We start from the raw sequence: 26,547 nt of genomic DNA, 5'->3' as shown, positions 1-26,547 counted from the left end.
GTACATTGTTTATAGCCTCGAGTTCCCAAAAATGTCCCCTAAAGAAGGCAAAGACAGAGAAGTTGAGGAAGATGGTGGAAGAGTAAGACGCGGAGATCACCTTCCTCCCCACAGGTACATCAGAAATACATCTACGTGTGGAACAACTCCTACAGAACACCTACTGAATGCTGGCAGAAGACCTCAGACCTCCCAAAAGGCAAGAAACTCCCCACGTACCTGGGTAGGGCAAAAGAAAAAAGAATAAACGGAGACAAAAGAATAGGGACAGGACCTGCACCAGTGGGAGGGAGCCGTGAAGGAGGAAAGGTTTCCACACACTAGAAGCCCCTTCGCGGGCGGAGACTGCGGGTGGCGGAGGGGGGAAGCTTCGGAGCCACGGAGGAGAGCACAGCAACAGGGGTGCGGAGGGCAAAGCGGAGAGATTGCCGCACAGAGGATAGGTGCCGACCGGCACTCACCAGCCCGAGAGGCTTGTCTGCTCACCCGCCGGGGCAGGCGGGGGCTGGGAGCTGAGGCTCGGGCTTCGGTCGGAGCGCAGGGAGAGGACTGGCGTTGGCGGCGTGAACACAGCCTAAAGGGGGCTAGGGCGCCACGGCTAGCTGGGAGGGAGTCCGGGAAAAGGTCTGGACCTGCCGAAGAGGCAAGAGACTTTTTCTTCCCTCTTTGTTTCCTGGGGCACGAGGAGAGGGGATTAAGAGCGCCGCTTAAAGGAGCTCCAGAGACAGGCGCGAGGTGAGGCTATCAGCGCAGACCCCAGAGACGAGCATGAGACGCTAAGGCTGCTGCTGCCGACACCAAGAAGCCTGTGTGCGAGCACAGGTCACTCCCCACACCTCCCCTCCCGGGAGCCTGTGCAGCCCGCCACTGCCAGGGTCCCGGGATCCAGGGTCAACTTACCCGGGAGAACACACGGCGCGCCTCAGGCTGCTGCAACGTCACGCCGGCGTCTGCTGCCGCAGGCTCGCCCCGCCCTCCGTGCCCCTCCCTCCCCGCCGGCCTGAGTGAGCCAGAGTCCCCGAAGCAGCTGCTCCTTAAACCCCGTCCTGTCTGAGCTAAGAACAGACGCCCTCCAGCGACCTACACGCAGAGGCGGGGCCAAATCCAAAACTGAGACCCGGGAGCTGTGAGCATAAAGAAGAGAAAGGGAAATCTCTCCCAGCAGCCTCAGGAGCAGCGGATTAAATCCCCACAATCAACTTGATGTACCCTGCATCTCTGGAATACCTGAATAGACAACGAATCATCCCAAATTGAGGAGGTGGACTTTGGAAGCAAGATATATTATTTTTTCCCCTTTTCCTCTTTTTGTGAGTGTGTATGTGTATGCTTCTGTGTGAGATTTTGTCTGTATAGCTTTGCTTTCACCATTTGTCCTAGGGTTCTGTCCGTCTGTTTTTTTTTTTTACTTAAAAAATTTTTTTTTCATAATAATTATTTTTTATTTTAATAACTTTATTTTATCTTACTTTATTTTATTTTATCCTCTTTCTTTCTTTCTTCCTTTCTTTCTCTTTCTTTCTTTCTTTCTTTCTTTCTTTCTTTCTTTCTTTCTTTCTACTTTTTCTCCCTTTTATTCTGAGCCGTGTGGATGAAAGGCTCTTGGTGCTCCATCCAGGAGTCAGTGCTGTGCCTCTGAGGTGGGAGAGCCAACTTCAGGACACTGGTCCACAAGAGACCTCCCAGCTCCACGTAATATCAAACGATGAAAATCTCCCAGAGATCTCCATCTCAACACCAAGACCCAGCTTCACTCAACGACCAGCAAGCTACAGTGCTAGACACCCTATGCCAAACAACTAGCAAGACAGGAACACAACCCCACCCATTAGCAGGGAGGCTGCCTAAAATCATAATAAGTCCACAGACACCCCAAAGCACACCACCAGACGTGGACCTGCCCACCAGAAAGACAAGATCCAGCCTCATCCACCAGAACACAGGCACTAGTCCCCTCCACCAGGAAGCCTACACAACCCACTGAACCAACTTTGGCCACTGGGGACAGACACCAAAAACAGTGGGAACTATGAACCTGCAGCTTGCAAAAAGGAGACCCCAAACACAGTAAGATAAGCAAAATGAGAAGACAAAAAAACACACAGCAGATGAAGGAGCAAGGTAAAAACCCACCAGACCTAACAAATGAAGAGGAAATAGGCACTCTACCTGAAAAAGAATTCAGAATAATGATAGTAAAGATGATCCAAAATCTTGGAAATAGAATAGACAAAATGCAAGAAACATTTAACAAGGACCTAGAAGAAACAAAGATGAAACAAGCAACGATGAACAACACAATAAATGAAATTAAAAATACTCTAGAAGGGATCAATAGCAGAATAACTGAGGCAGAAGAACGGATAAGTGACCTGGAAGATAAAATAGTGGAAATAACTACTGCAGAGCAGAATAAAGAAAAAAGAATGAAAAGAACTGAGGACAGTCTCAGAGAACTCTGGGACAACATTAAATGCACCAACATTCGAATTATAGGGGTCCCAGAAGAAGAAGAGAAAAAAGAAAGGGACTGAGAAAATATTTGAAGAGATTATAGTTGAAAACTTCCCTAATATGGGAAAGGAAATAGTTAATCAAGTCCAGGAAGCACAGAGAGTTCCATACAGGATAAATCCAAGGAGAAACACGCCAAGACACATATTAATCAAACTGTCAAAAATTAAATACAAAGAAAACATATTAAAAGCAGCAAGGGAAAAACAACAAATAATACACAAAGGAATCCCCATAAGGTTAAGAGCTGACCTTTCAGCAGAAACTCTGCAAGCCAGAAGGGAGTGGCAGGACATTTTTAAAGTGATGGAGGAGAAAAACCTACAACCAAGATTACTCTACCCAGCAAGGATCTCATTTAGATTTGATGGAGAAATTAAAACCTTTACAGACAAGCAAAAGCTGAGAGAGTTCAGCACCACCAAACCAGCTCTACAACAAATGCTAAAGGAACTTCTCTAGGCAGGAAACACAAGAGAAGGAAAAGATCTACAATAAGAAACCCAAAACAATTAAGAAAATGGTAATAGGAACATACATATCGATAATTACCTTAAATGTAAATGGATTAAATGCTGCCACCAAAAGACACAGACTGGGGCTTCCCTGGTGGCACAGTGGTTGAGAGTCTGCCTGCCAATGCAGGGGACACGGGTTCGTGCCCCAGTCCGGGAAGATCCCACATGCCGTGGAGCGGCTGGGCCCGTGAGCCATGGCCCTGAGCCTGCGCGTCCAGAGCCTGTGCTCCGCAACGGGAGAGGCCACAACAGTGAGAGGCCCGCGCACAGCAAAAAAAAAAAAAAAAAAGACACAGACTGGCTGAATGGATACAAAAACAAGACCCATATATATGCTGTCTACAAAAGACACACTTCAGACCTAGGGACACATACAGACTGAAAGCAAGGGGAAGGAAAAAGATATTCCATGCAAATGGAAATCAAAAGAAAGCTGGAGTAGCAATTCTCGTATCAGACACAATAGACTTTAAAATAGACTATTACAAGAGACAAAGAAGCACACTACATAATGATCAAGGGATCGATCCAAGAAGAAGATATAACAACTGTAAATATTTATGCACCCAACAGAGGAGCACCTCAATACATAAGGCAAATACTAACAGCCATAAATGGGGAAATCGACAGTAACACATTCATAGTAGGGGACTTTAACACCCCACTTTCACCAATGGACAGATCATCCAAAATGAAAATAAATAAGGAAACACAAGCTTTAAATGATACATTAAACAAGATGGACTTAATTGATATTTATAGGACATTCCATCCAAAAACAACAGAATACACATTTTTCTCAAGTGCTCATGGAACATTCTCCAGGATAGATCATATCTTGGGTCACAAATCAAGCCTTGGTAAATAAAGACTCAGACATCGTAGAGAATGGACTTGAGGACATGGGGAGGGGGAAGGGTAAGCTGGGACGAAGTGAGAGAGTGGCATGGACATATATACACTACCAAATGTAAAATAGATAGCTAGTGAGAAGCAGCTGCATAGCACAGGGAGATCTGCTCGGTGCTTTGTGACCACCTAGAGGGGTGGGATAGGGAGGGTGGGAGGGAGATGCAAGAGGGAAGAGATATGGGAACATATGTATAACTGATTCACTTTGTTATAAAGCAGAAACTAACACACCATTGTAAAGCAATTATACTCCAATAAAGATGTTAAAAATAAAAAAAAATAAATAAAAATAAAAAAGAAGGCAAAGATAGTATAATAGAGCATGAGAGGGAGAGTTTTCTAGTCCAGCGTTTCTCACTTTACTGCATATGGGAATCTCAGTTAACTGCACATCAGAATCACGTTCTAAAAATCCCAAATCCCAGGTCACACCTCAGACCAACTTAATCAGAATCTCTGGGCTGGGATTCAGACATCAGTAAAATTGTATTTAAACACCAAGCATAAACACTAACCAGCATTAGCACCAGTGAACACAAAAGAAATACACAATTCATAATAAGACTTAACTATGAACAAATTCCCACATGTGTTTAGGTACTGTGGTATGAGAGAAAAGAGAGAAAATTCCAGTCAACTCTACTATTCTATCATCTCTGTGACCTTGGGTCAATTACAGAACCTTCTTAAGCCTCAGTTTCCTCTCTGGAAAATAAAATCATACAGGTCTTACCTCACGGAGAAAGCAATATGTCAAATAAAACTTTTCCAATTTTAAAGTCTTATTTTTTTTTTTAAGTTTCTTCATTTTTTCATGTCGTTCAGTGTGACCAGTCACTGCTGAATCTAAACATAATTCCTTCCCCAGACCTTAGCTGATCTAACTAACCCTGAACCTTTCCTTTCTTGGACTTTGTATCTCCAGGGACCAGGAGCCAGTCAGCATTAAAACTACATCCAGGATTATTTTCTCAGCTGTCAGCTCATCTCTTTCACAGCCACTGAAGGTTTACTGACTCTCCTTAAACCATTCTTGAACAGAATAACCTCATTTGGCCTTCCGATCAACTACTTCATCTTTACTGTCTTCCTTCTACCTTGTTTCCTTTGTATACTGTGACTTCACCAACTTGCTGCAAAAAAAGCTTCCAATGTTATTTTTTCTCAATCACAAAATGGCATAGAGAGGAAGCAAACAAAAACCCCTACATTTAAATTCCAGGTCCACCATTTAAGTGTATAGATAATTTACTCATTTCTCAGCTTGAGAGATGGGGATAAATATACCTGTCTCCCAAAACTGTCTGAAAGAGTCAAAGAGAGCACACAACTTTTTCGAAATTAGAGCTGCATTGTTACTATTTTTTTTTAATTTTTGTTACTAATTTTAAAATACTGATAAGATCTACCCAATACAACCTTCTCCAATGAATCTTGCAACCAATTTTTAGCTACTACCCAAAAGTAGCCGGAATATAAACTTTAATGATATATTTTTACTAAATCAAATAAAAACCGAAATAAAAATGAAGTTGCTTCTTTACATGTTTCTCCATTTCTCTCCTTGTCTTAACACAAGGTCAAATACACTTAGGAAAGATAAAACCAAAAGATTCCCAGTTTGTATAGCTTTTTGCTGTCTTCAAATCCAGGAGCATGTTGAATGTTCCTCTGAAATTTCCAGGTTTTCTGCTAGCCTCCTGTAGTTGGTTAGAACCTACCAGTGTTTATTTTTGTCGGGACTTTGTGAGTAGTACACAGAATCAGCTCCGGATCGAAAATGCCTCCTTTGGATTTATTTATATCATAACTGTCAAGCCCCTCCTCCCTCCTCAACTAATTCAGTGGTTAAAAAGGTGTTGCTGAGAGTGGTGTGGAGAACTTGTTACAAAGGTAGCTGTCCAGCCTCTACCATTCCACCGCCCCAAATCTGATTCAGTATGAAGTGGAGCCCAAAACTCTACATTCTCACCAGTACTCCAGGTAGTTCTGACCTAAGGGGGTCATAGTGTTTGGAAACTACCAAGTGAAACACTTTCCAATGGCAGTATTCTACTGACAATCCCACAAAAGACTTCCATTAGAGGACCCATATGTTTGACTGCTGAGAGCCCAAGTTGGAATTTACTGATCTTCATCACAAATGCGGATTTCAGACTATTTCATCTCGGCCTACCAGCCTGTGGATATGCCTCTACCCTCTGGATGAATCACCTGCAATCCCTATATGCAAGGGCAGGAACATGGGGCCCTCTAATAAGCTATTGACTCACTGGTTTTCAAGCTTGGCTGCACTTTTGAACCACCTGGGAATTTAAGTCCAGATGCCCATATCTCACCCTAGACCAGAGGTTCTCAAATTTTAGCTCCATCAGAATCACGTGGGGAACTTACTACAACAGATCGCCATGCCCCACCTCCAGAGTTTCTGATGCAGTAGATCTGGGGTGAGGCCCAAGAATCTGCATTTCTAACAGCTTCCCAAGTGATGCTGATGTTGCTGGTCCAGGGACCACACTTTGAGAAACCCTTATCCAAACAAATGAAATCAGAATTTCTGTGGCTGAAGTCCAGCATTAGTAATGTTTAAAGTTCTCCAGGTAATTCCACTGTGCAGCCAAAGGTAGGAAACACTGATCCAGACCCAGATCACATGACACTTTCCTTAGGCTACTGATACAAAAAAGGCAGGAGGGGGCAGGGGGGGCAGGTGAACAGCCATCTTGATTCGGCTATAGCAGCAACACCTAGTTTCTAGGGGAAGCAGGGCCAGTGGTACCAGTAATGGACTCACTGCTGGGTGTACTGATAAATTGAACAAGCTTTCGAAAAAAACAAAAGAAAAGGAAAGGAAACAAAAGCCCTGATTTGTAGCATTTGCTGATTTTCATGGTGTAAAAACTCCCACCACAGCTAGTACCAAGCTTACAAATAGGCTAGACATGAGGAATTAGGAAGAGAGGCAGGCAATTGGCCCTCACAAGCTGGTACAAGCTGGCTCCAGCGCACCACCACTTTGTGGTACCAGCAGTGGCCTCAGTGAACGTGGCATCAATGTTCTCAGTAAACCGGTTCTACGGTGTAGCTTTGGCCAAGGTCCTAGCTAATTAGCAGCCGTTGCTGCACATTCTCAAGCTGGTTCCCCATCCTTCTCAGTCATTCTGAGAACAATGAAATAGTCTTTCTAATCAATTAATTTGATCAGCCCAAGAATGTTTCTGTTGCTTACAGCTAGGAACTCTGACCTTCTAAAGGTCACATGTGAAGGTCAAGAACCTAAGACCTAGACTCTAAACCCCAGCAGTCCTAGTGAGGATTTCCCTTTAAGACATTTGCATCTTAAGAGCGATGAAACCAGAGCTTCTCAAAATTTAATGAGAATCACCTGGGAATTTTGTTCAAATGCAGATTCTGATTCAGCAGGACTGAGGGGAAGCAGAAAGTGTACATTTCTCACAAGCTCCCTGGGGCTGCTGCTGCTGCTGGTCCCAGAACACACTGTGGAGCAAGCCCTTAAACCATACACCTGAAGTGCTAAGGGTGGGGCCTCAGGCCGGGATCCCTCTCCTCTGGGCATCCCCGAGTTCAAGCCACACAAGGGCCTGACAGTCCTTTTTCTGGTTAGTGCCCCAGCTGACCCTGAATATTTGTCATGGTTGACACAGGCTGGTCCCAGCTGCTGCAGCAGTCTACCTCTGAATGCCTGTGATGCCATGGCCAGTGTCACCTGACCACCTCTGGCCACCTCTCCTGGTACACAAGCCATATATTTAAATTCACTTATTCATCTATTCAAGAAACAGTTGCTATCTACCTCTTATGTGTAATGTTCTCAGCTAAGTTTATATCATTCTAGACTCTCCAACTGTGCGTTTTAAATAAGCTGAATTGGGAGCGTTCCCAGTGCCATTAAATGAGGACTGGATTTAGCACATGTAACAAGAAGTTAAAGGTCAAGGGGATCTGTGTGGGCAAGGAAAAGTTCCAAGCCCGTCAGCAGTTTGGCTGTGGGAAAATGTGATTTGATAATCTGTCAACTCAAGCTGTCAATCACAGCTCATTATTATACCACCCATCTGACACTAGATCAATAGGATAAGTACCTTCCGATGTCAGATCAATGGTATGACTAAGTTTGGGGGTGACAGCTAAACAATTGCATCCATCCTAAGTATGTGAATGTTATTGCCAGGAACATCAACTCAAAGTAAAATGATAAACCACTTCCTTCACAGTGTTGTGAAAGAAATGTTCAAATCCCCCAAAATTCTTGGTGCTCCCACCTACTAAGATAGAAAAGGTAAAGTGCGTGTTTATTTCTAAGACTTATAAAGTACCCATTTTGCAACTGAGCTTATGGGGAAGATACATTTCACAGAGCCATAAGCTAACAATTGAACCCCCAGGGCTGATAGGATAAGAGATTCTTGTCATGCCATAGAATTTCAAGGAAATTCACGGGAACTGTGAAAATATCTTTTTTTTTTCTCCTTTTCCAACTGCAACTGTTTCCCCTTCTTGAACAGCTTCTATCCTAGGGGTCCACTTCCTTATTCAACAGCAAATATTAACATAGCCCATATCTAAGCACTGTGTTAAGCTGTGGGGCTAGAAGGGTTAAAAATTTTAGACAAAGTATTAAGGGGCCCTTAGTAGAGACACAACCCTAGTGTGGGAGAGGCCAGTGAAGTGATATTTTGAGCTAATGCCTGAAGGGTAAGTAAGATATAGGTAGGCCAAGAGTGTGGGAAGAGCATTCCAAGGAGAAAAAAACAGCATGTGCAAGGGCCCTGAGGTTAGAGGAAAGGTAGCATCCTGAAATAAGACCCATGATGTAGGAGTATAGTTAGCAAAGGGGAGAGTGAAACTTGCCAAAGCAGGTGAGCTAGGCAGGGGCCAGATGGCCAAGGTCTGTGAAGTCTTCCATGTGCATTCCCCTACTCAAGTGACTGGAGGCCCACATCCAAAGTTGTGCTGAGAGACAAGATTCTAAAAGAGAAAAGAGCTCGCTAAGAGTCAACAGGTACCACAGGATAAGGTGGCCTCCCCTCCACTCTATGACAGCCCTGAGCACATGGTGAGGGAGGCCAGCACCAATTTGAATCTGCTTCTGTATCCCACTCATATTCTCAGGTGCCTTCCTACAACCACTGTGCCCCTGAAGCCTGGTGCTCTGAATGTCCCAGGCCACCCCCACCCCAAATCATAGTGAAGCTCCGATGGTAGAGAGCGACCAATCCCAAGGACTTTAGTGCTTTAATGGGGATGACTGCTAACCTTAAGGTAAAAGTGACAATGAGGTGGGAAAGGTGTATGCAGAGGGGAAGAAAGAAAGGAATAGTTTGAGGTATACTCTGATCTGATTATTCCTATTCATGGAATGCCCTATTATTTCATGATATATTAGTATATGTGGATATTTATATGTGTATGTTTTATATGTATGCATATGCATGGGCATATGTAAGTATATATTTGTGAGTATGTGTATGTGTATACATGCAAGAGCATATATGTTATGTGATTATGAATGTATGTGTATATGTGCGTGTGTGTGTGTGTGTGTAGTCACATCCACATGTATAAATTTTTTACATGGCTCCCGATTACGTTGCAGACACTCTGCTAAGTACTTTACATATATAATTTCTCTTCATTTTCACAAGAACCCTAAGACATACTTTCCCTATATTATACCCACTTTTTAGATAAGGAAACGGAAGCTTAGGAGACTGAATAACTTGCTCACAATCACAAGCTATTAAGTAAATCTTGACTCATCATCCATCTCTTCCAAAAAGCATTTCTTTTCCTTAGCAGCCCCACCCATTTTCCAGCCCACCAAAATTTTACTTCAACATCACCGTTAATTACACGTCTGGTCTGTTAGACACCTTAGCGGGGGAAAAAAGGTGTGTGTACCCTTAAATGTATCATAAATGCTGAGGCCAGCATTCACTGCTGTGTGTTGATGTTTACAAGATGACCTTTGAGAAAACATCTTAACCTGGGCAACGGTGAGGCCTATGCTCCTGCCATAGGGTCACCAAGTTAATCCAGATCCAAAGGACACATCAGAAACTATAGCCTGCCACCATGCTGCAATCACAAAACGTACTGCAAAGCATAAGGTGAGATTCCAAACCAATTGAAAGGGTATAGACACGAAATGTTCTGATTTGGAGCAGACGGGAAAGTTAATCAGAGTGAATGTTCTGGCCACACAATCGCAGTAGCTAAAAGATGTATACTAAAGATCCTGTCTCCCTTTATTTATATGCCTTTACATCTATACTTACCAAGAAACAGTTTCACTTACCTTCTAAACAGCAGAGTGCCACTTTATCATTAAGCAGAGATGCCAGGGAAGAAGTGAGTATTATTTAAAATGCAAACAGAGTGTAAAGGATGACTGCCAAGAAACAGCTCATCCCAGATGCCTCACAGCTACTGCTGTCTGCTACTACAAAATGTCTGCAGGAGATAAAGTTCATATAGTCTGTGGTTCTCAAACTGTGGCTTGCAGCAGAATCACCTGGAGGACTTGTTAAAGCACCGAATGCTGGGCCCCTCCCCGAGAGCTCCTCATCCAGCAGGCGTGGGGTGAGGCCCAAGAACTGAAATTTCTAACAGGTTCCCAGGGCTGCTGCTGCTGATCCCCGGACCACACTTTGAGAACCACTGGGATGGACAATGTTAAGTCCAGCCCATTAGCACTGCTAACAGTTAAATCTCAAAGGTGACAACAACTATCCTGGACAAAAGGATCCCTTGACCTGAAGGGAGATGTCCAGGTCGTAACGGAGGCTACAGATCCCTCAGATAAAAAGTAAACTGTGGACTTCCCTGCTGGCGCAGTGGTTAAGAATCCACCCCCCACTGCAGGGGACATGGTTTGAGCCCTGGTCCGGGAAGATCCCGCATGCCGCGGAGCAACTGAGCCCGTGCGCCACAACTACTGAGCCCACGTGCCACAACTACTGAAGCCCACATGCCTAGAGCCGGTGCTCCACAACAAGAGAAGCCACCGCAATGAGAAGCCTGCGCACCACAACGAAGAGTAGCCCCCGCTCGCCACAACTAGAGGAAGCCCGTGGGCAGCAACAGACCCAACACAGCCAAAAATAAATACATAAGTAAATAAATTTATTTTTTTTTAAAGTAAGTTGCTTCCTCCTGGAGGTCCAACATCCTCTAATACCCTGGGGTTCAGTCCTTCCACAAGGGTAAAGAAACCCTTTGGGCTAGATAAAGGCTGCTGATTACATCAGGCCACCAAGGGTAAAGTGGCCTCATTGAATTACAGATGTCACAGAGAAATCCCTGGAGTGATCAAGATGATTTTTCTAAGTAGCACAGAGAAACGTCAGCAAGACAGAAGTCTGGCCTCTCTTTTTTGCCCAGTGAGAAAGAAAGTTCTGTCAGAGAGGCTAGTGTGCCAAGGAGGTGTCTGATAATGAACCAGCTTTCCTCTCTACCTCTTTCCAATAAAGCTTGTCAAAGAAACTGTGCCTGAGAGGGTCAATCCCTGGCACACAACAAAAGAGCTAAACTCAGGAAAAGTGGGCTTTTACCGCCACCCTGCTCTGCCAGCAGTCCCCATGTCGAATCACATTCCTATCTTGTTTTTCCCTGTTGTCCCTGAATTAGACAGTCCTGGGGTTAAATCAGTTGCAAAGATGCCAGGCTCGAAATAGTATATCTTAGAGCATTGTCCTCCTGGAGAATTGCAAAGGAGGGGCCACCACGAAGGGCCTTTGCAACTGGAGTCTTGGAGGGATACAGAGAACCATACGTTGCCCTGGAGATCTAGGATAAGTGTGACACCCCTTGGGTTTAGCTGAGCCCTGTTAATCCTTCCTACCATGAGTGTCTATCCTGTCAGGATCTGTGATTGAGAGCTGCTTAAACAGGTGAGAAAATTTCAGGAAGCTAATATGTCCCATCTAATCAAGGCTAAGTGTTCCCTCTTTGCCCAAGCCCTCTTATTTGCACGAGTACCACATGGTAATGGGTAAATAATTTTTTTCAAGCTTGTTTGAGATTCAGACCCTTAAATAAGTGATCTAGTGCTCAGTTTCATCTAAAGGAGAGGTTACCCAGCAAGCCTCAAGATTCATGCCCTTATCACAACCATTTGCAGCTCGACCTCATCCTTCAGAAACCCAATACTGCAAAATTATCTACAGCAGAGTTATAAGCGGAGCGATTCTTTCTTCATGAACACCTGGAAACTCATTTTTCACCAGCTTGAAGACCTGTAGCAATGAGCTTCAATTACCTAGCACTCCCATCTGTTAGTTGTTTTATAAATACATTTCAAACTTTTTTTCTTTGATTTTGCGGCTTTCCTTCTCTTTGGTCCATATACACTGTTTATTTACAAAAACTTACCTCTTCCACTTAGCACCTGAAAACCAATTTTGAGCAAAATATGTTTCATGTGATCCCGCTAGGGAAGTATCTCTCCAAGCATGATCACAGGACCCCGAGCATCATCACCTGGGAATTTGTTAAAGATGCAAATTCTCGAGCCCCATGCATGGAGAAACTCTGGGGGTGGGGCCCAGATATCTGTGTTTTAACAAGCCCTTTGGGTAATTCTGATGCAGGCTAGAGTGTGAGAAACACAGTTAGTAGAGAACATGGGAACAAGGAGTAACTAATGAGAAACCCAGTTCAGGATAGGGGGTTTTCTTGACCCACGGACATATTTTTTCTTTAAATCTATACATTATTTTGCCAAGAGGACAATAACCCCAATACTACATATTTGTTGTTACTTTCTTATGATGATGATGTGCTGGAGTTGGCTCCTACCAGCTTGTGAAAGCGACTGTTAAACATTCAGGAAGTTTGCAAGCCAGCTGTTAAACCATTGGTATCTTGCAGTCAGCCATGGTGAGAGTATTTACACCATGGAAATCAGCAAACACCACACATCAGAGCTTTCATTCAGGGAGCTAGTTTACTAGCACACCACTGGATGGTTGGTTTTTGGTTTTTTTGGGGGGGGGTATGCGGGCCTCTCACTGTTGTGGCCTCTCCTGTTGCGGAGCACAGGCTCCGGACACGCATGCTCAGCGGCCATGGCTCACGGGCCCAGCCGCTCCGCGGCATGTGGGATCTTCCCAGACCGGGGCACGAACCCGTGTCCCCTGCATCAGCAGGCAGACTCTCAACCACTGCACCACCAGGGAAGCCCACTGGATGGTTTTTAAAGGGTTGCCATGGTCTGTGTTGGGACATAGGACAGTGATAGATAAAGGATGTCAGGGTAAGGAGCCAGGATTTGGAGCTGGACAAGAGAGCAGGAGGGATTATGCACAGAAGAGCAGCACAGTCCCAGGGAAAGGCCCGAAAGCCAGGAGTAGGAACAGAATTGGATGCTTAGAACAGCACTCCGAGCTGGAGCTGGGGCAGATGATGGAGTGAGACAAGGCACGTTTAATATAATTTTATATTTGAAAAGTTAAATGGACCTTTTTTGTAATCTTCTTGACTGGTGGTGATGTACTGATTGATTCATTCATTCAGTAAATATTTATTGAATGTCTACTGTACACCAGGCACTGTGCTGGGCTCTGATGATACAGCAGTGAATAACACAAACAAAGTCCCTGCCGTCACAGAGCTTTCAGCTTACAGACGACAACAGAAAGCTAAGTACACACAGTTTAGTATTCCAATGATGATAAGGAGTTATTTCACATAAGTGATCATAAGTGGCTCTTTGATATAAGATGCTCTGGGTGAGCTTCATTGACAAGGTGACATTTGAACAGAGACCCAAAGGAAGTGAGAAAGCAAGTCATTGTTGGGAGACAATTCTCCACAGTCTCAGGCATTTTTGCACAATTTAGGATCAGAGGCACTGACTGCCTTTGTGCTAGGTAGCTTTTAAAGCGTGTTTGTATAGCAAACATCCATGGAAGGCAGAGATAATGTCTCTCTCCAAAGTTAAGCACAGATTCACTTACTGTCCAGTATAATATACATAATGCCTCCCCCTGGAGGAAAGGACAGCCATGCTTACTGCCCATTTTAAATGATTCAGGTTTCCTAACCTCAGGATTCCTCTAAGACAACCCACTGCATGTGCAGTGTGTCACTCACCTGGCCCTCTTTGTATCTTCCTGTGGGAATTGGGACTCACAAACCAGCACAGAAAAATGCTGATACTCTGGCTACAGATATTGCTGTGAATAACAAAGTCATTTGTCTCTGACCCAGGAATGTCACGTCTTCTGCCAGCATCCAAGAAACTGTGGCAGGCTAACTTGATGGCCGGCAAGCAAGGTAAAATGTCAGGCCCTTCAGAGTTCATGACAACCCTAAGAATAAATGGGACAAGGGTTGTCCAGGCAGGGAAAACAGCAAGTGCAAAATGCCCTGAGATGGATGATAGTCTCCCTCAACCAGACTCCTCTGTGGCTTTCCCTGTCCCTTCACAGCTGTGGAAATTGACTGCATCTTACTCAACCCATTCTGCCTAACTCTAACTTTTGGGATGTCACCACTTCGTGCAGCAAGATCTGTGACTGCCAAGATAGGAAGAAAGGGGGAGCATCTCCCATGCCATCCCCACTCCCAATCCCAAAAAGGGTCATGTCAAGTCCAGGGAGACATGAAATTTGTTTAATTTATGGGTTTAGAAAAACAGTCCTAGAAAGACTTGTAGTACCCAGAACAGACACTACAGAGAGCAAAGAAGGGGGCCAATAACCAACACCACCAGGTAGCAGCTGGGAACCCAGAATTCAATAGGAGAAAAATGGGAAAATCAAGAAATGAAAGTAGAGGCACAATCCTCAAAGAGGAAGGGCTCAATCTCACAGTTTTTTGAGGATAAAGCCATGACAAATCACAACAAAGCTAGCCACAATCATAATGGAGAAAAAAATTAAGACAGCCTGACTTATGTAAAGAGTATGGAAGTTGAAGAAAATAGTATCTGGTATATAAAGTCTAAGAGCCATGTTTGAATGCATTTTTAACATCTTTTTCAGAACACATCTCCAATGTGATCATGAAAGTAGTTGGAAAGAAAGATGGAATTCTATACACAGACATTTGCATTATGAATCACTCCTTAGAAACGACTCATTTCCTTAAAATTAAACAAGACAGCACCTCATGAGGAGTAACACCTCTAAAATTCCCTTTCATCTTTAAGAAAAATCTGAACATGACTTTAATTTTTCAGTGTAGAAAAAGGGTGCACTCAGCTAATTCTAATAGTCAATACTTACCCATGTATCGTGATTGAATTTGCCAGCTACCCTGAGGCTGATAAATCTTAAATGACAAAAACAGAGTGATACTGTGGTTTCTGTTTTAAAATACTTTATTTTCTCCCCATCTCAAAAGTATTTACTTCAGATAACTCCATAACTTTTACAAACTCACTCCAATGAGTAATATAAGTGCATGAGTAGCTTAGAGGAGACAGTCATTGCAAAAGACTGAATGCTTGTGTCCCCTCCCCAAAATTCACATGTTGAAATCTAACCCCCACTGTGATGGTATTAGAAGGTGGGGCCTTTGGGAGGTGATTAGGTCATGAGAGTGGAGCCCTTATAAATGGGATTAGTGCCCTTATAAAAGGGACCCCAGAGAACTTTCTCACCCCTTCTGCCATGTGAGGACACAGCAAGAAGATGGCCATCTATGAACCAGGAAGCGGACACTCACTGTACACAGAATTTGCCAGCACCTTGATCTTAGACTTCCCAGCCTGCAGAACTGTGAGAAATAAAAATGTTTGTTGTTTAAGCCACCCAGTCCGGTTGTTTTATTATAGCAGTCTTACCACAGACTAAGACAGTTGTATCTACACATATAAGGTTTCAAGCGCAATTTGATCCTGAGGTCATCAAATCCATTTCCCTGCTTCCATGCAGGACTGCAGCAAAACTGACTAAATCAATATCTGCCATGTTTTTAAGACCTTCGGTAAACAACATCTTGCCACGTCTCGTAATAGTCTCCTTTTTAAAATTCTTCTGAAGAAGGATTTAGCTGCAACCATGATTATTGCTGTATTGTTGGAAATAGGAAAAACTGGATACACATAAACGTCCCTGAATAGAGGAATGTTAAATACTTGAGGCCGCATGCATATGGCAGGACACCTTGCTGCCGTTCAAGTGACAGTGCAGAATATAAATGACGTGAAAAGACTGTCACAATACTTTGTTAAAAGTAAGGGAGGGCTTCCTGGTGGCACAGTGGTTAAGAATCCACCTGCCAATGCAGGAGACACGGGTTCGAGCCCTGGTCCAGGAAGATCCCACATGCCACAGAGCAACTAAGCCCATACACCACCAATTACTGAAGCCTGTGCACCCTAGAGCCCATGCTCTGCAACGAGAAGCCACAGCAACGAGAAGCCTGAACACCACAATGAAGAGTGACCCGCTCACAACTAGAGAAAGCCCATGCACAGCAATGAAGACCCAAGGCAGCCAAAAATAAATAAATAAATAAATATTTTTTTTTAAAGTAAGGGGGTTATGGAACAGCATACACAGGATGAACTCATTTTTGTTTGAAATATGAAATGCATATATATTCCCCATGTGTGCACAAAATGCATATTAAGCACCTATCATATGCCAGGTACTGTGTTAGGCTCTGAGGATTCAGTGGTGAAAAGACAAACATAATTCCAGCCCTCATGAAGCTTACAGTCTAGCCAGGAAGATAGACATTAGATAAATAAGTATACAAGCCATTAGTTAGCTGTAATTATGAGAAATGCTGCAAAAAAAAGAACGTCATACTTTCCGCCTAAGAAAACCCCAGCTCCACATGTTCTGCTCATCCTCCCCATTTCAGTTTTGTGAAGTACCTCTGGGTGAGAAGGTTTTAGGACATATTCTGCTTCCTAATTGTTCCTATGAATATATTTTTATAATAAAACCAACAAAAGGGAAATTTCAGAATTCTGGGGGAATCATTTCTCATTAAGCATGCCATCCCACCAAGGATAACCTTGCATTGACTGGAAATCCTCACTCCTCATCTCCTTTTTGCCAAGCTAATAATGTGAATTGTTTTAACCTTTCCTTATAGGTTTTATTTTCCAAGCCTTAAATCATCTTCATTGTCCTTTTATGAACTGTCTCCAAGTTTTACATGATTAATGTCTGCTCATTAGATGCTCAACAAACTTGTGGACGGATGCACTCCAGTAACTTTAAAGGCTTTGGTTTTGTCAAAGAAGGGCTGCAGCCAGTACACAATATATATCATCTGCATCTATGATAAACAGACCTCTTAAAGTTGGGTTCCCCATAAAAGCATTCAATCTTCCCATTTCTTTCTAATTAAGATCTTCTTCCCATCTTCAAAGCCCTGGATTGCATCCACAAACCCTAAATAATGTGTTTCATTTCTTTAAAAATAGCATTTCCCTGAAGCAGCAGTATACAGAGATTTCAACTTGCTTTTTTTTTTTCCTGTCCAAGCCTGTCAGCAGATTTGCTACTGCTCTGGCCATCAGACACAACACATCAGGTCCAAGCAATTTTACCAGCACAGCATTTTAATTTTATCCCTTGGAAGGCACGGGAAGTCACTGCTTTAAAGATCCTAAATGGCCTGGATGATTTTTGAGTATCTAATATTTCTTGGGTACTCAATATGTATGCAATGTTTCTCTCATACAACTGAACATGAAGATGAAGTTCCTATGTTCCAAAGATTGACACATAAATGGAAAGATAGTACACACAGGTGAGTTTAAATGTGAGATTTAGTGGCCTCCTTAAATACACATGAAAAGGCTTGGGTCACTGGGAAAAGACACACGAATGCCTAACAACCCCATACAACCTTAGCAGAGCATTAAGATTAAGCTCTACTCAGGTGTGGGAAGTTTCCAGGGACTAGATGACTTTTCTGTGATGTTTTTATTACTGTTGCAAATAGCACACAGGGCCTAACCAAATACACAGTCAACCACTGGGCTGAAGCACTTTCAGAACCACCACAGCTAAAATTAAGCCCGACCCTTTTACTGCCACCAAGAACTTGGATAGCTAGAATGATACATACATGTTTTCTTTACATTTCTATCTCCAACTGAATCTCCTTTGGCAATCACAGTAGACAAAGCCAAACTATGGACCCAAATAAATAAAATGGCAATTTCTACACCCATTTAGTACATAATTGGAAATTCAATCCACTTTCTCCACTACCATTAGGGCACTTAAATTTTGCCCCCAAAGGTAAAACTTTGTACTGAAATTTCTGTTCTACAGATGGATGTGAATTCTAGTTTGTAGCAGCATGAATAGGAGTTAAATTATTTGATTCTGATTCCAGATCAACTTCATCGGCATCTTCAGTGAGATTTGAAGTTATCCAAGAGATAGTGCCTGTCCTCTAAAAGCTAATTAGAACTGTGAACATTCATAAAATTGTGAATTCTCTGGGATATAACAAACCAGAAATTGGCCTGAATCTTTTTGTATTTGTACTGTCTTTACATAAGGACACTTTAGTGTAAATTTCCTAGAAGGAACCAGGGAAGTGAGAAGAACCACTTCCTATGCAGGGCTGCCATATTAGGCTACACAGGTTGTGCACTGCAAAATTCCAAGAGCTGCCATTCAAATAGTCTGGAGTTGTACAATATGGCAGCCTGAGTCCAGTGGTCTCCATTAAGCAGAGATCCAAGAGAGCTTGTGCTAGAAAGACTGAGGTTTGGTCATGTCTATTGAGCTAGAGTTCCTTAAAATCTCTCTGGCTAGGGGTAACTTTGGTCCCAAAGTCTAAGTAGCTGAACACACTAGCTAGGATTAAAAGCCATCAACTGGAAAAGTTAAAAGGATAAAGGAACAGAATGCTATGCAGATTATGTCAGCTGAAGGGCTGACCACATTTATTACACTCATAACATTTCTCCCCATAGTGCATAACCACTAAATGCTTGCTGGATGGATGGACAACTACATAATTTATTTCATAAGTTTAGCTTGGTCCCAGCTTACAAACTGTCACTCCTTTAGTGTTGTGTGGTCTCTTGTTTCTTAGCATTTATAGAAATATGTTTGTAACTGATATTAGATAACAGAGGTTTGGTCTTCGCCTTCAAGGATTCTCCTTCTACACTTAAGCTATTTTCCAAATTATCGCCTAAATATTGTTAGAAGACAACAATACCTCCATGTGTTGTGAACTTAGCCAGTATATTAATTTGCCTATTTACTGACTTCAATGAAGCCTATCACCTTCATTCAAATGTTCATCATTCTCCAGAGTTACCCTCATTTCTTTGGAAAGAAAAACTGGTTAACGAGAGAAGCCTGTTCTTTCCTCTCCCTTGCTTCCCTGTCTTCATCAGGTTACTTCCACAAATATAAATTCAGTCCTCCAAACGACTGGTGCATGTTTGTCTGGGAAATGCTCAGTTTTACCACTTTTAGGCCATTGTTTCATCTGGCTGCAGTCATTTGTGATGAGACACAGACACACACAGATACATAAACAGACAGACACACACACACACGCGCACATGCACATGCACACATACACAAGAGAGGCATGCCACAGAGAGGCTTCCTGTGGGCACTGCTTTCACAATGCTTTGAACCAGTCTATTCTATACATTGTATTTACCTTGGTACTGATCAATAAGGGACAGACTTTTCAACATGCACACACCTGCCTACAAACCTACAATGGGACCACGTGGTCTTGCTTTTGCCAGATTGTGAATATGGAGAGAAATAAATTTGAACTTTGCCGTAATCTCTTACAGAGAGGCAACATTTCACAGAGGAGAGCCAACCTCACATGCAGAGAGAACGGATACTCTTCTACCCCTCATGACTGGAGATATACTGGAAACCCATCCTTTTCATGCATGCCTCTCACACTTCACCTAAAAAATCCAGCTAATGATTCATTTATTTGTTTACTCATTCATCTATCCTACAACCATTTAGGAGGAATCATTCTTAGCAAAGTACTAGGGAAACAAATGTGAGTAAGCCAAAGTCTGATTTAGGCAAGTCATGAGCTAAGCTAGGTGCTAAGGAGGTGAAGAACCCTTAAGTAGCTAATTATGCTGTGATGATTACAAGGCAAGATATGTACATGAGGCATTGTGGGAGGTAAAGGAATAGCTAACTCAGGCTGAGTGGAGGAGTGGTTCTGGGAAGCTTTCCCTTGGGGGAGAGAAACTGTTAACTGATCTGAAGGTAAGAGTTAGCCAAAGAAATGGGAAAGATATTCTAGTCAGAAGCCATAGCACTAGCAAAGCTCCAGAAGCAGGAAACAACATGACGTGAGTAAGAACTCTATCCAGGAGAGAAGGGTATGAGACACCTTTTAGATAGACTTTCTGGCAGATATTAGAGGGAGAAAGCACTAAAGGCAGGGGAACTAGTAAGAAGGTGTTACAAAACTCCAACAGCTGCACAACTCATGTGGATTAAACATCTGGGTAGGAAGATGCAGAAGGAAGGCAGGTGGGCCTCTGATGTCCCTGAGTACAGGGAATCCCCAAATCAGCAAGTGTCCACAGCAGACCAGTCTGGGAATGGCCAGCAAAACTGGGAAGGGATTCTGCTTGATGTGATTTGTGAGTGAGTGAGTGCCTTCAACAGGGGGATCTTGATGTGTAAGATATGATGGGGCTGCAGCAGCCTGGAGCCTATGCACTTCAAAACTAACAAAAGAAGTCTCCCTCCCAAAACAAAACCCCACAATGATGATAAAACGCTGAGAGGAAGGACTTCCCTAGTGGCACAGTGGTTAAGAATCTGCCTACCAATGCAGGGGACACAGGTTCGAGCCCTGATCTAGGAAGATCCCACATGCCGCAGAGCAACTAAGCCCATGCACCACAACTACTGAGCCTGTGCTCTAGAGCCCGCGAGCCACAACTACTGAGCCTTCTCACCACAACTATTGAAGCCTATGCCTAGAGCCCATACTCTGCAACAAGAGAAGCCACCGCAATGAGAAGCCCATGCACCGCAACGAAGAGTAGCCTCCACTCGCCGCAACTAGAGAAAGCCCGCGCACAGCAATGCAGACCCAACGCAGCCATAAATAAATAAATAAATAAATAAATAAATTTATATTAAAAAAAATGCTGACAGGAAAAATCCAACTTAAGCAAGCCTGGGACAATATGGACACCTTTGATGATGACGTCAGATAACAGTGAAGGAGGGGAGCAGAGGAGGCAGGTCCCAGAGGGTGCGGTGATGTTCTTTATCACCTTGAAAAAGCCTGAGAAGAGGGATTTGTAAATCCGTGAGGCCAAAAAAGCAACCTGGTTCACCACGCCCTTCTAAAAGTATAGGAGACAAACCTCTTAGATAGCCTCACCCACCAGAAGCAAGAAGAACTACAATCCTGCAGCCTGTGGAACAAAAACCACATTCACAGAAAGATAGACAAGATGGAAAGGCAGAGGGCTATGTACCAGATGAAGGAACAAGATAAAACCCCAGAAAAACAACTAAATGGAGTGGAGATAGGCAACCTTCCAGAAAAAGAAATCAGAATAATGATAGTGAAGATGATCCAGGACCTCGGAAAAAGAATGGAGGCAAAGATCGAGAAGATGTAAGAAATGTTTAACAAAGACCTAGAAGAATTAAAGAAAAACAAACAGAGATGAACAATACAATAACTGAAATGAAAACTACACTAGAAGGAATCAATAGCAGAATAACTGAGGCAGAAGAACGGATAAGTGACCTGGAAGACAGAATGGTGGAATTCACTGCTGCGGAACAGAATAAAGAAAAAAGAATGAAAAGAAATGAAGACAGCCTAAGAGACCTCTGGGACAACATTAAATGCAACAACATTCACATTATAGGGGTCCCAGAAGGAGAAGAGAGAGAGAAAGGACCCAAGAAAATATTTGAAGAGATGATAGTCGAAAACTTCCTAACATGGGAAAGGAAATAACCACCCAAGTCCAGGAAGTGCAGAGAGTCCCATATAGGATAAACCCAAGGAGAAACACACTGAGACACACAGTAATCAAATTGGCAAAAATTAAAGACAAAGAAAAACTATTGAAAGCAGCAAGGGAAAAATGACAAATAACATACAAGGGAACTCCCATAAGGTTAACAGCTGATTTCTCAGCAGAAACTCTACAAGCCAGAAGGGAGTGGCATGATATACTTAAAGTGATGAAAGGGAAGAACCTACAACCAAGATTACTCTACCCAGCCAGGATCTCATTCAGATTCAACAGAGAAATCAAAAGCTTTACAGACAAGCAAAAGCTAAGAGAATTCAGCACCACCAAACCAGCTCTACAACAAATGCTAAAGGAACTTCTCTAAGTGGGAAACACAAGAGAGGAAAAGGACCTACAAAAACAAACCCAAAACAATTAAGAAAATGGTCACAGGAACATATATATCGATAATTACCTTAAGCGTGAATGGATTAAATGCTCCAACCAAAAGACACAGGTTTGCTGAATGGATACAAAAACAAGACCCATATATATGCTGTCTGCAAGAGACCCAGTTCAGACCCAGGGACACATACAGACTGAAAGTGAGGAGAGGGAAAAAGATATTCCATGCAAATGGACATCAAAAGAAAGCTGGAGTAGCAATACTCATATCAGATAAAATAGACTTTAAAATAAAGAATGTTACAAGAGACAAGGAAGGACACGACATCATGATCAAGGGATCAATCCAAGAAGAAGATATAACAATTATAAATATATATGCAACCAACATAGAAGCGCCTCAATACATAAGGCAACTGCTAACAGTTCTAAAAGAGGAAATCGACAGTAACACAATAACAGTGGGGGACTTTAACACCTCACACCAATAGACAGATCATCCAAAATGAAAATAAATAAGGACACAGAAGCTTTAAATGACACAGTAGATGAGACAGATTTAATTGATATTTATAGGACATTCCATCCAAAAACAGCACATTACACTTTCTTCTCAAGTGCGCACGGAACATTCTCCAGGATAGATCACATCTTGGGTCACAAATCAAGCCTCAGTAAATTTAAGAAAATTGAAATCATATCAAGCATCTTTTCTGACCACAACGCTATGAGATTAGAAATGAATTACAGGGAAAAAAACGTAAAAAACTCAAACACATGGAGGCTAAACAATATGTTACTAAATAACCAAGAGATCACTGAAGAAATCAAAGAGGAAATCAAAAAATACCTAGAGACAAATGACAATGAAAACATGATGATCCAAAACCTATGGGATGCAGCAAAAGCAGTTCTAAGAGGGAAGTTTATAGCTATACAAGCCTACCTCAAGAAACAAGAAAAATCTCAAATAAACAATCTAACCTTACACCTAAAGGAACTAGAGAAAGAAGAACAAACAAAACCCAAATTTACCAGAAGGAAAGAAATCATAAAGTTCAGAGCAGAAATAAATGAAATAGAAACAAAGAAAACAATAGCAAAGATCAATAAAACTAAAAGCTGGTTCTTTGAGAAGATAAACAAAATTGATAAACCATTAGCCAGCCTCATCAAGAAAAAGAGGGAGAGGACTCAAATCAATAAAATTAGAAATGAAAAAGAAGAAGTAACAACAGACACCGCAGAAATACAAAGCATCTTAAGAGATCACTACCAGCAACTCTATGCCAATAAAATGGACAACCTGGAAGAAATGGACAAATTCTTACAAAGGTATAACCTTCCAAGACTGAACCAGGAAGAAATAGAAAATATGAACAGACCAATCACAAGTAATGCAATTGAAACTGTGATTAAAAATCTTCCAACAAACAAAAGTCCAGGACCCGGTGGCTTCACAGGTGAATTCTACCAAACTTTTAGAGAAGAGCTAACACCCATCCTTCTTAAACTCTTCCAAAAAATTGCAGAGGAAGGAACCCTCCCAAACTCATTCTATGAGGCCACCATCACCCTGATACCAAAACCAGACAAAGATACTACAAAAAAAGAAAATTACAGACCAATATCACTGATGAATACAGATGCAAAAATCCTCAACAAAATACTAGCAAACAGAATCCAACAGCACATTAAAAGGATCATACACCATGATCAAGTGGGATTTATCCAGGAATGCAAAGATTCTTCAATATATGCAAATCAATCAACGTGATACACCATATTAACAAATTGAAGAATAAAAACCATATGATTATCTCAATAGATGCAGAAAAAGGTTTTGACAAAATTCAACACCCATTTATGATAAAAACTCTCCAGAAAGTGGGCATAGAGGGAAACTACCTCAACATAATAAAGGCCATATATGACAAACCCACAGCAAACATCATTCTCAATGGCAAAAAACTGAAAGCATTTCCTCTAAGATCAGGAACAAGACAAGGATGTCCACTCTCACCACTATTATTCAACAAAGTTTTGGAAGTCCTAGCCACGGCAATCAGAGAAGAAAAAGAAATAAAAGGAATACAAATTGGAAAAGAGGAAGTAAAACTGTCACTGTTTACAGATGACATGATACTCTACATAGAGAATCCTAAAAATGCCACCAGCAAACTACTAGAGCTAATCAATGAATTTGGTAAAGTTGCAGGATACAAAATTAATGCACAGAAAATCTCTTGCATTCCTGTACGCTAATGATGAAAAATCTGAAAGAGAAATTAAGGAAACACTCCCATTTACCATTGCAACAAAAACAATAAAATATCTAGGAATAAACCTACCTAGGGAGACAAAAGACCTGTATGCAGAAAACTATAAGACACTGATGAAAGAAATTAAAGATGATACCAACAGATGGAGAGATATACCATGTTCTTGGATCGGAAGAATCAATATTGTGAAAATGACTATACTAACTACCCAAAGCAATCTACAGATTCAATGCAATCCCTATCAAATTATCAATGGCATTTTTTACGGAGCTAGAAGAAATCATCTTAAAATTTGTAGGGAGACACAAAAGACCCCGAATAGCCAAAGCAGTCTTGAGGGAAAAAAACGGAGCTGGAGGAATCAGACTCCCTGACTTCAGACTATACTACAAAGCTACAGTCATCAAGACAATATGGTACTGGCACAAAAACAGAAACATAGATCAATGGAAAAAGATAGAAAGCCCAGAGATAAACCCACGCACCTATGGTCAACTGAACTATGACAAAGGAGGCAAGGATATACAATGGAGAAAAGATGTCTCTTCAATAAGTGGTGCTGGGAAAACTGGACACCTACAAGTAAAAGAATGAAATTAGAACACTCCCGAAGAGCATATACAAAAATAAACTCAAAATGGATTCAAGACCTAAACGTAAGACCAGACAGTATAAAACTCTTAGAGGAAAACACAGGAAGAACACTCTTTGACATAAATCACAGCAAGAACTTTTTTGATCCACCTCCTAGAGTAATGGAAATAAAAACAAAAATAAACAAATGGGACCTAATGAAACTTAAAAGCTTTTGCACAGCAAAGGAAACTACAAACAAGACAAAAAGACAACCCTCAGAATGGGAGAAAATATTTGCAAATGAATCAACGGACAAAGGATTAATCTCCAAAATATATAAACAGATCATGCAGCTCAATATTAAAGAAACAAACAAACCAATCCAAAAATGGGCAGAAGACCTAAATAGACATTTCTCCAAAGAAGACATACAGATGGCCAAGAAGCACATGAAAAGCTGCTCAACATCACTATTTATTAGAGAAATGCAAATCAAAACTATAATGAGGTATCACCTCACACCAGTTAGAATGGGCATCATCAGAAAATCTACAAACAACAAATGCTGGAGAGGGTGTGGAGAAAAGGGAACCCTCTTGCACTGTTGGTGGGAATGTACATTGATACAGCCACTATGGATAACAGTATGCGGGTTCCTTTAAAAACTAAAAATAGAATTACCATATGACCTGGCAATCCCACTACTGGGCCTATACCCAGAGAAAACCATAATTCAAAAAGACACATGCAGCCCAGTGTTCACTGCATCACTATTTACAACAGCCAGGTCATGGAAGCAACCTAAATGCCCATCGACAGACAAATGGATAAAGAAGATGTGGTACATATATACAATGGAATATTACTCAGCCATAAAAAGGAACGAAATTGAGTTATTTGTTGAGACGTGGATGGACCTAGAGACTGTCATACAGAGTGAAGTAAGTCAGAAAGAGAAAAACAAATATCATATATTAACGCATGTATGTGGAACCTAGAAAAATGGTACAGATGAACCGGTTTGCAGGGCAGAAGTTGAGACACAGATGTAGAGAACAAACGTATGGACACCAAGCGGGGAAAGCTGTTGGGGGGTGGGGATGGTGGTGTGATGAATTGGGCGATTGGGTATGACATGTATACACTGAGGTGTATAAAATTGATGACTAATAAGAACCTGCTGTATAAAAAGATAAATAAAATAAAATTTAAAAAAATAAAAATAAAAAAATGAAAGTATAGGAATACTCACTCACAATTGACTTTCTACAGAGTTATTGTGACAAAAAGGAGAATAAGGAGTAGAATAGCATTCCTATAAAGAAGGCAATCCAGAAAGTCAAACCTACAAAACTGATTAAAAACTGCAACCTGATATTTCAACAGAAGCTAAAAA

This window comes from Mesoplodon mirus, assembly GCF_964341445.2.
Source record: "Mesoplodon mirus genome assembly, chromosome: X".
Lineage (NCBI taxonomy): Eukaryota > Metazoa > Chordata > Mammalia > Artiodactyla > Ziphiidae > Mesoplodon > Mesoplodon mirus.
The sequence above is the reverse complement of the archived record's forward strand: the minus strand, read 5'-3'. Positions refer to the sequence as shown.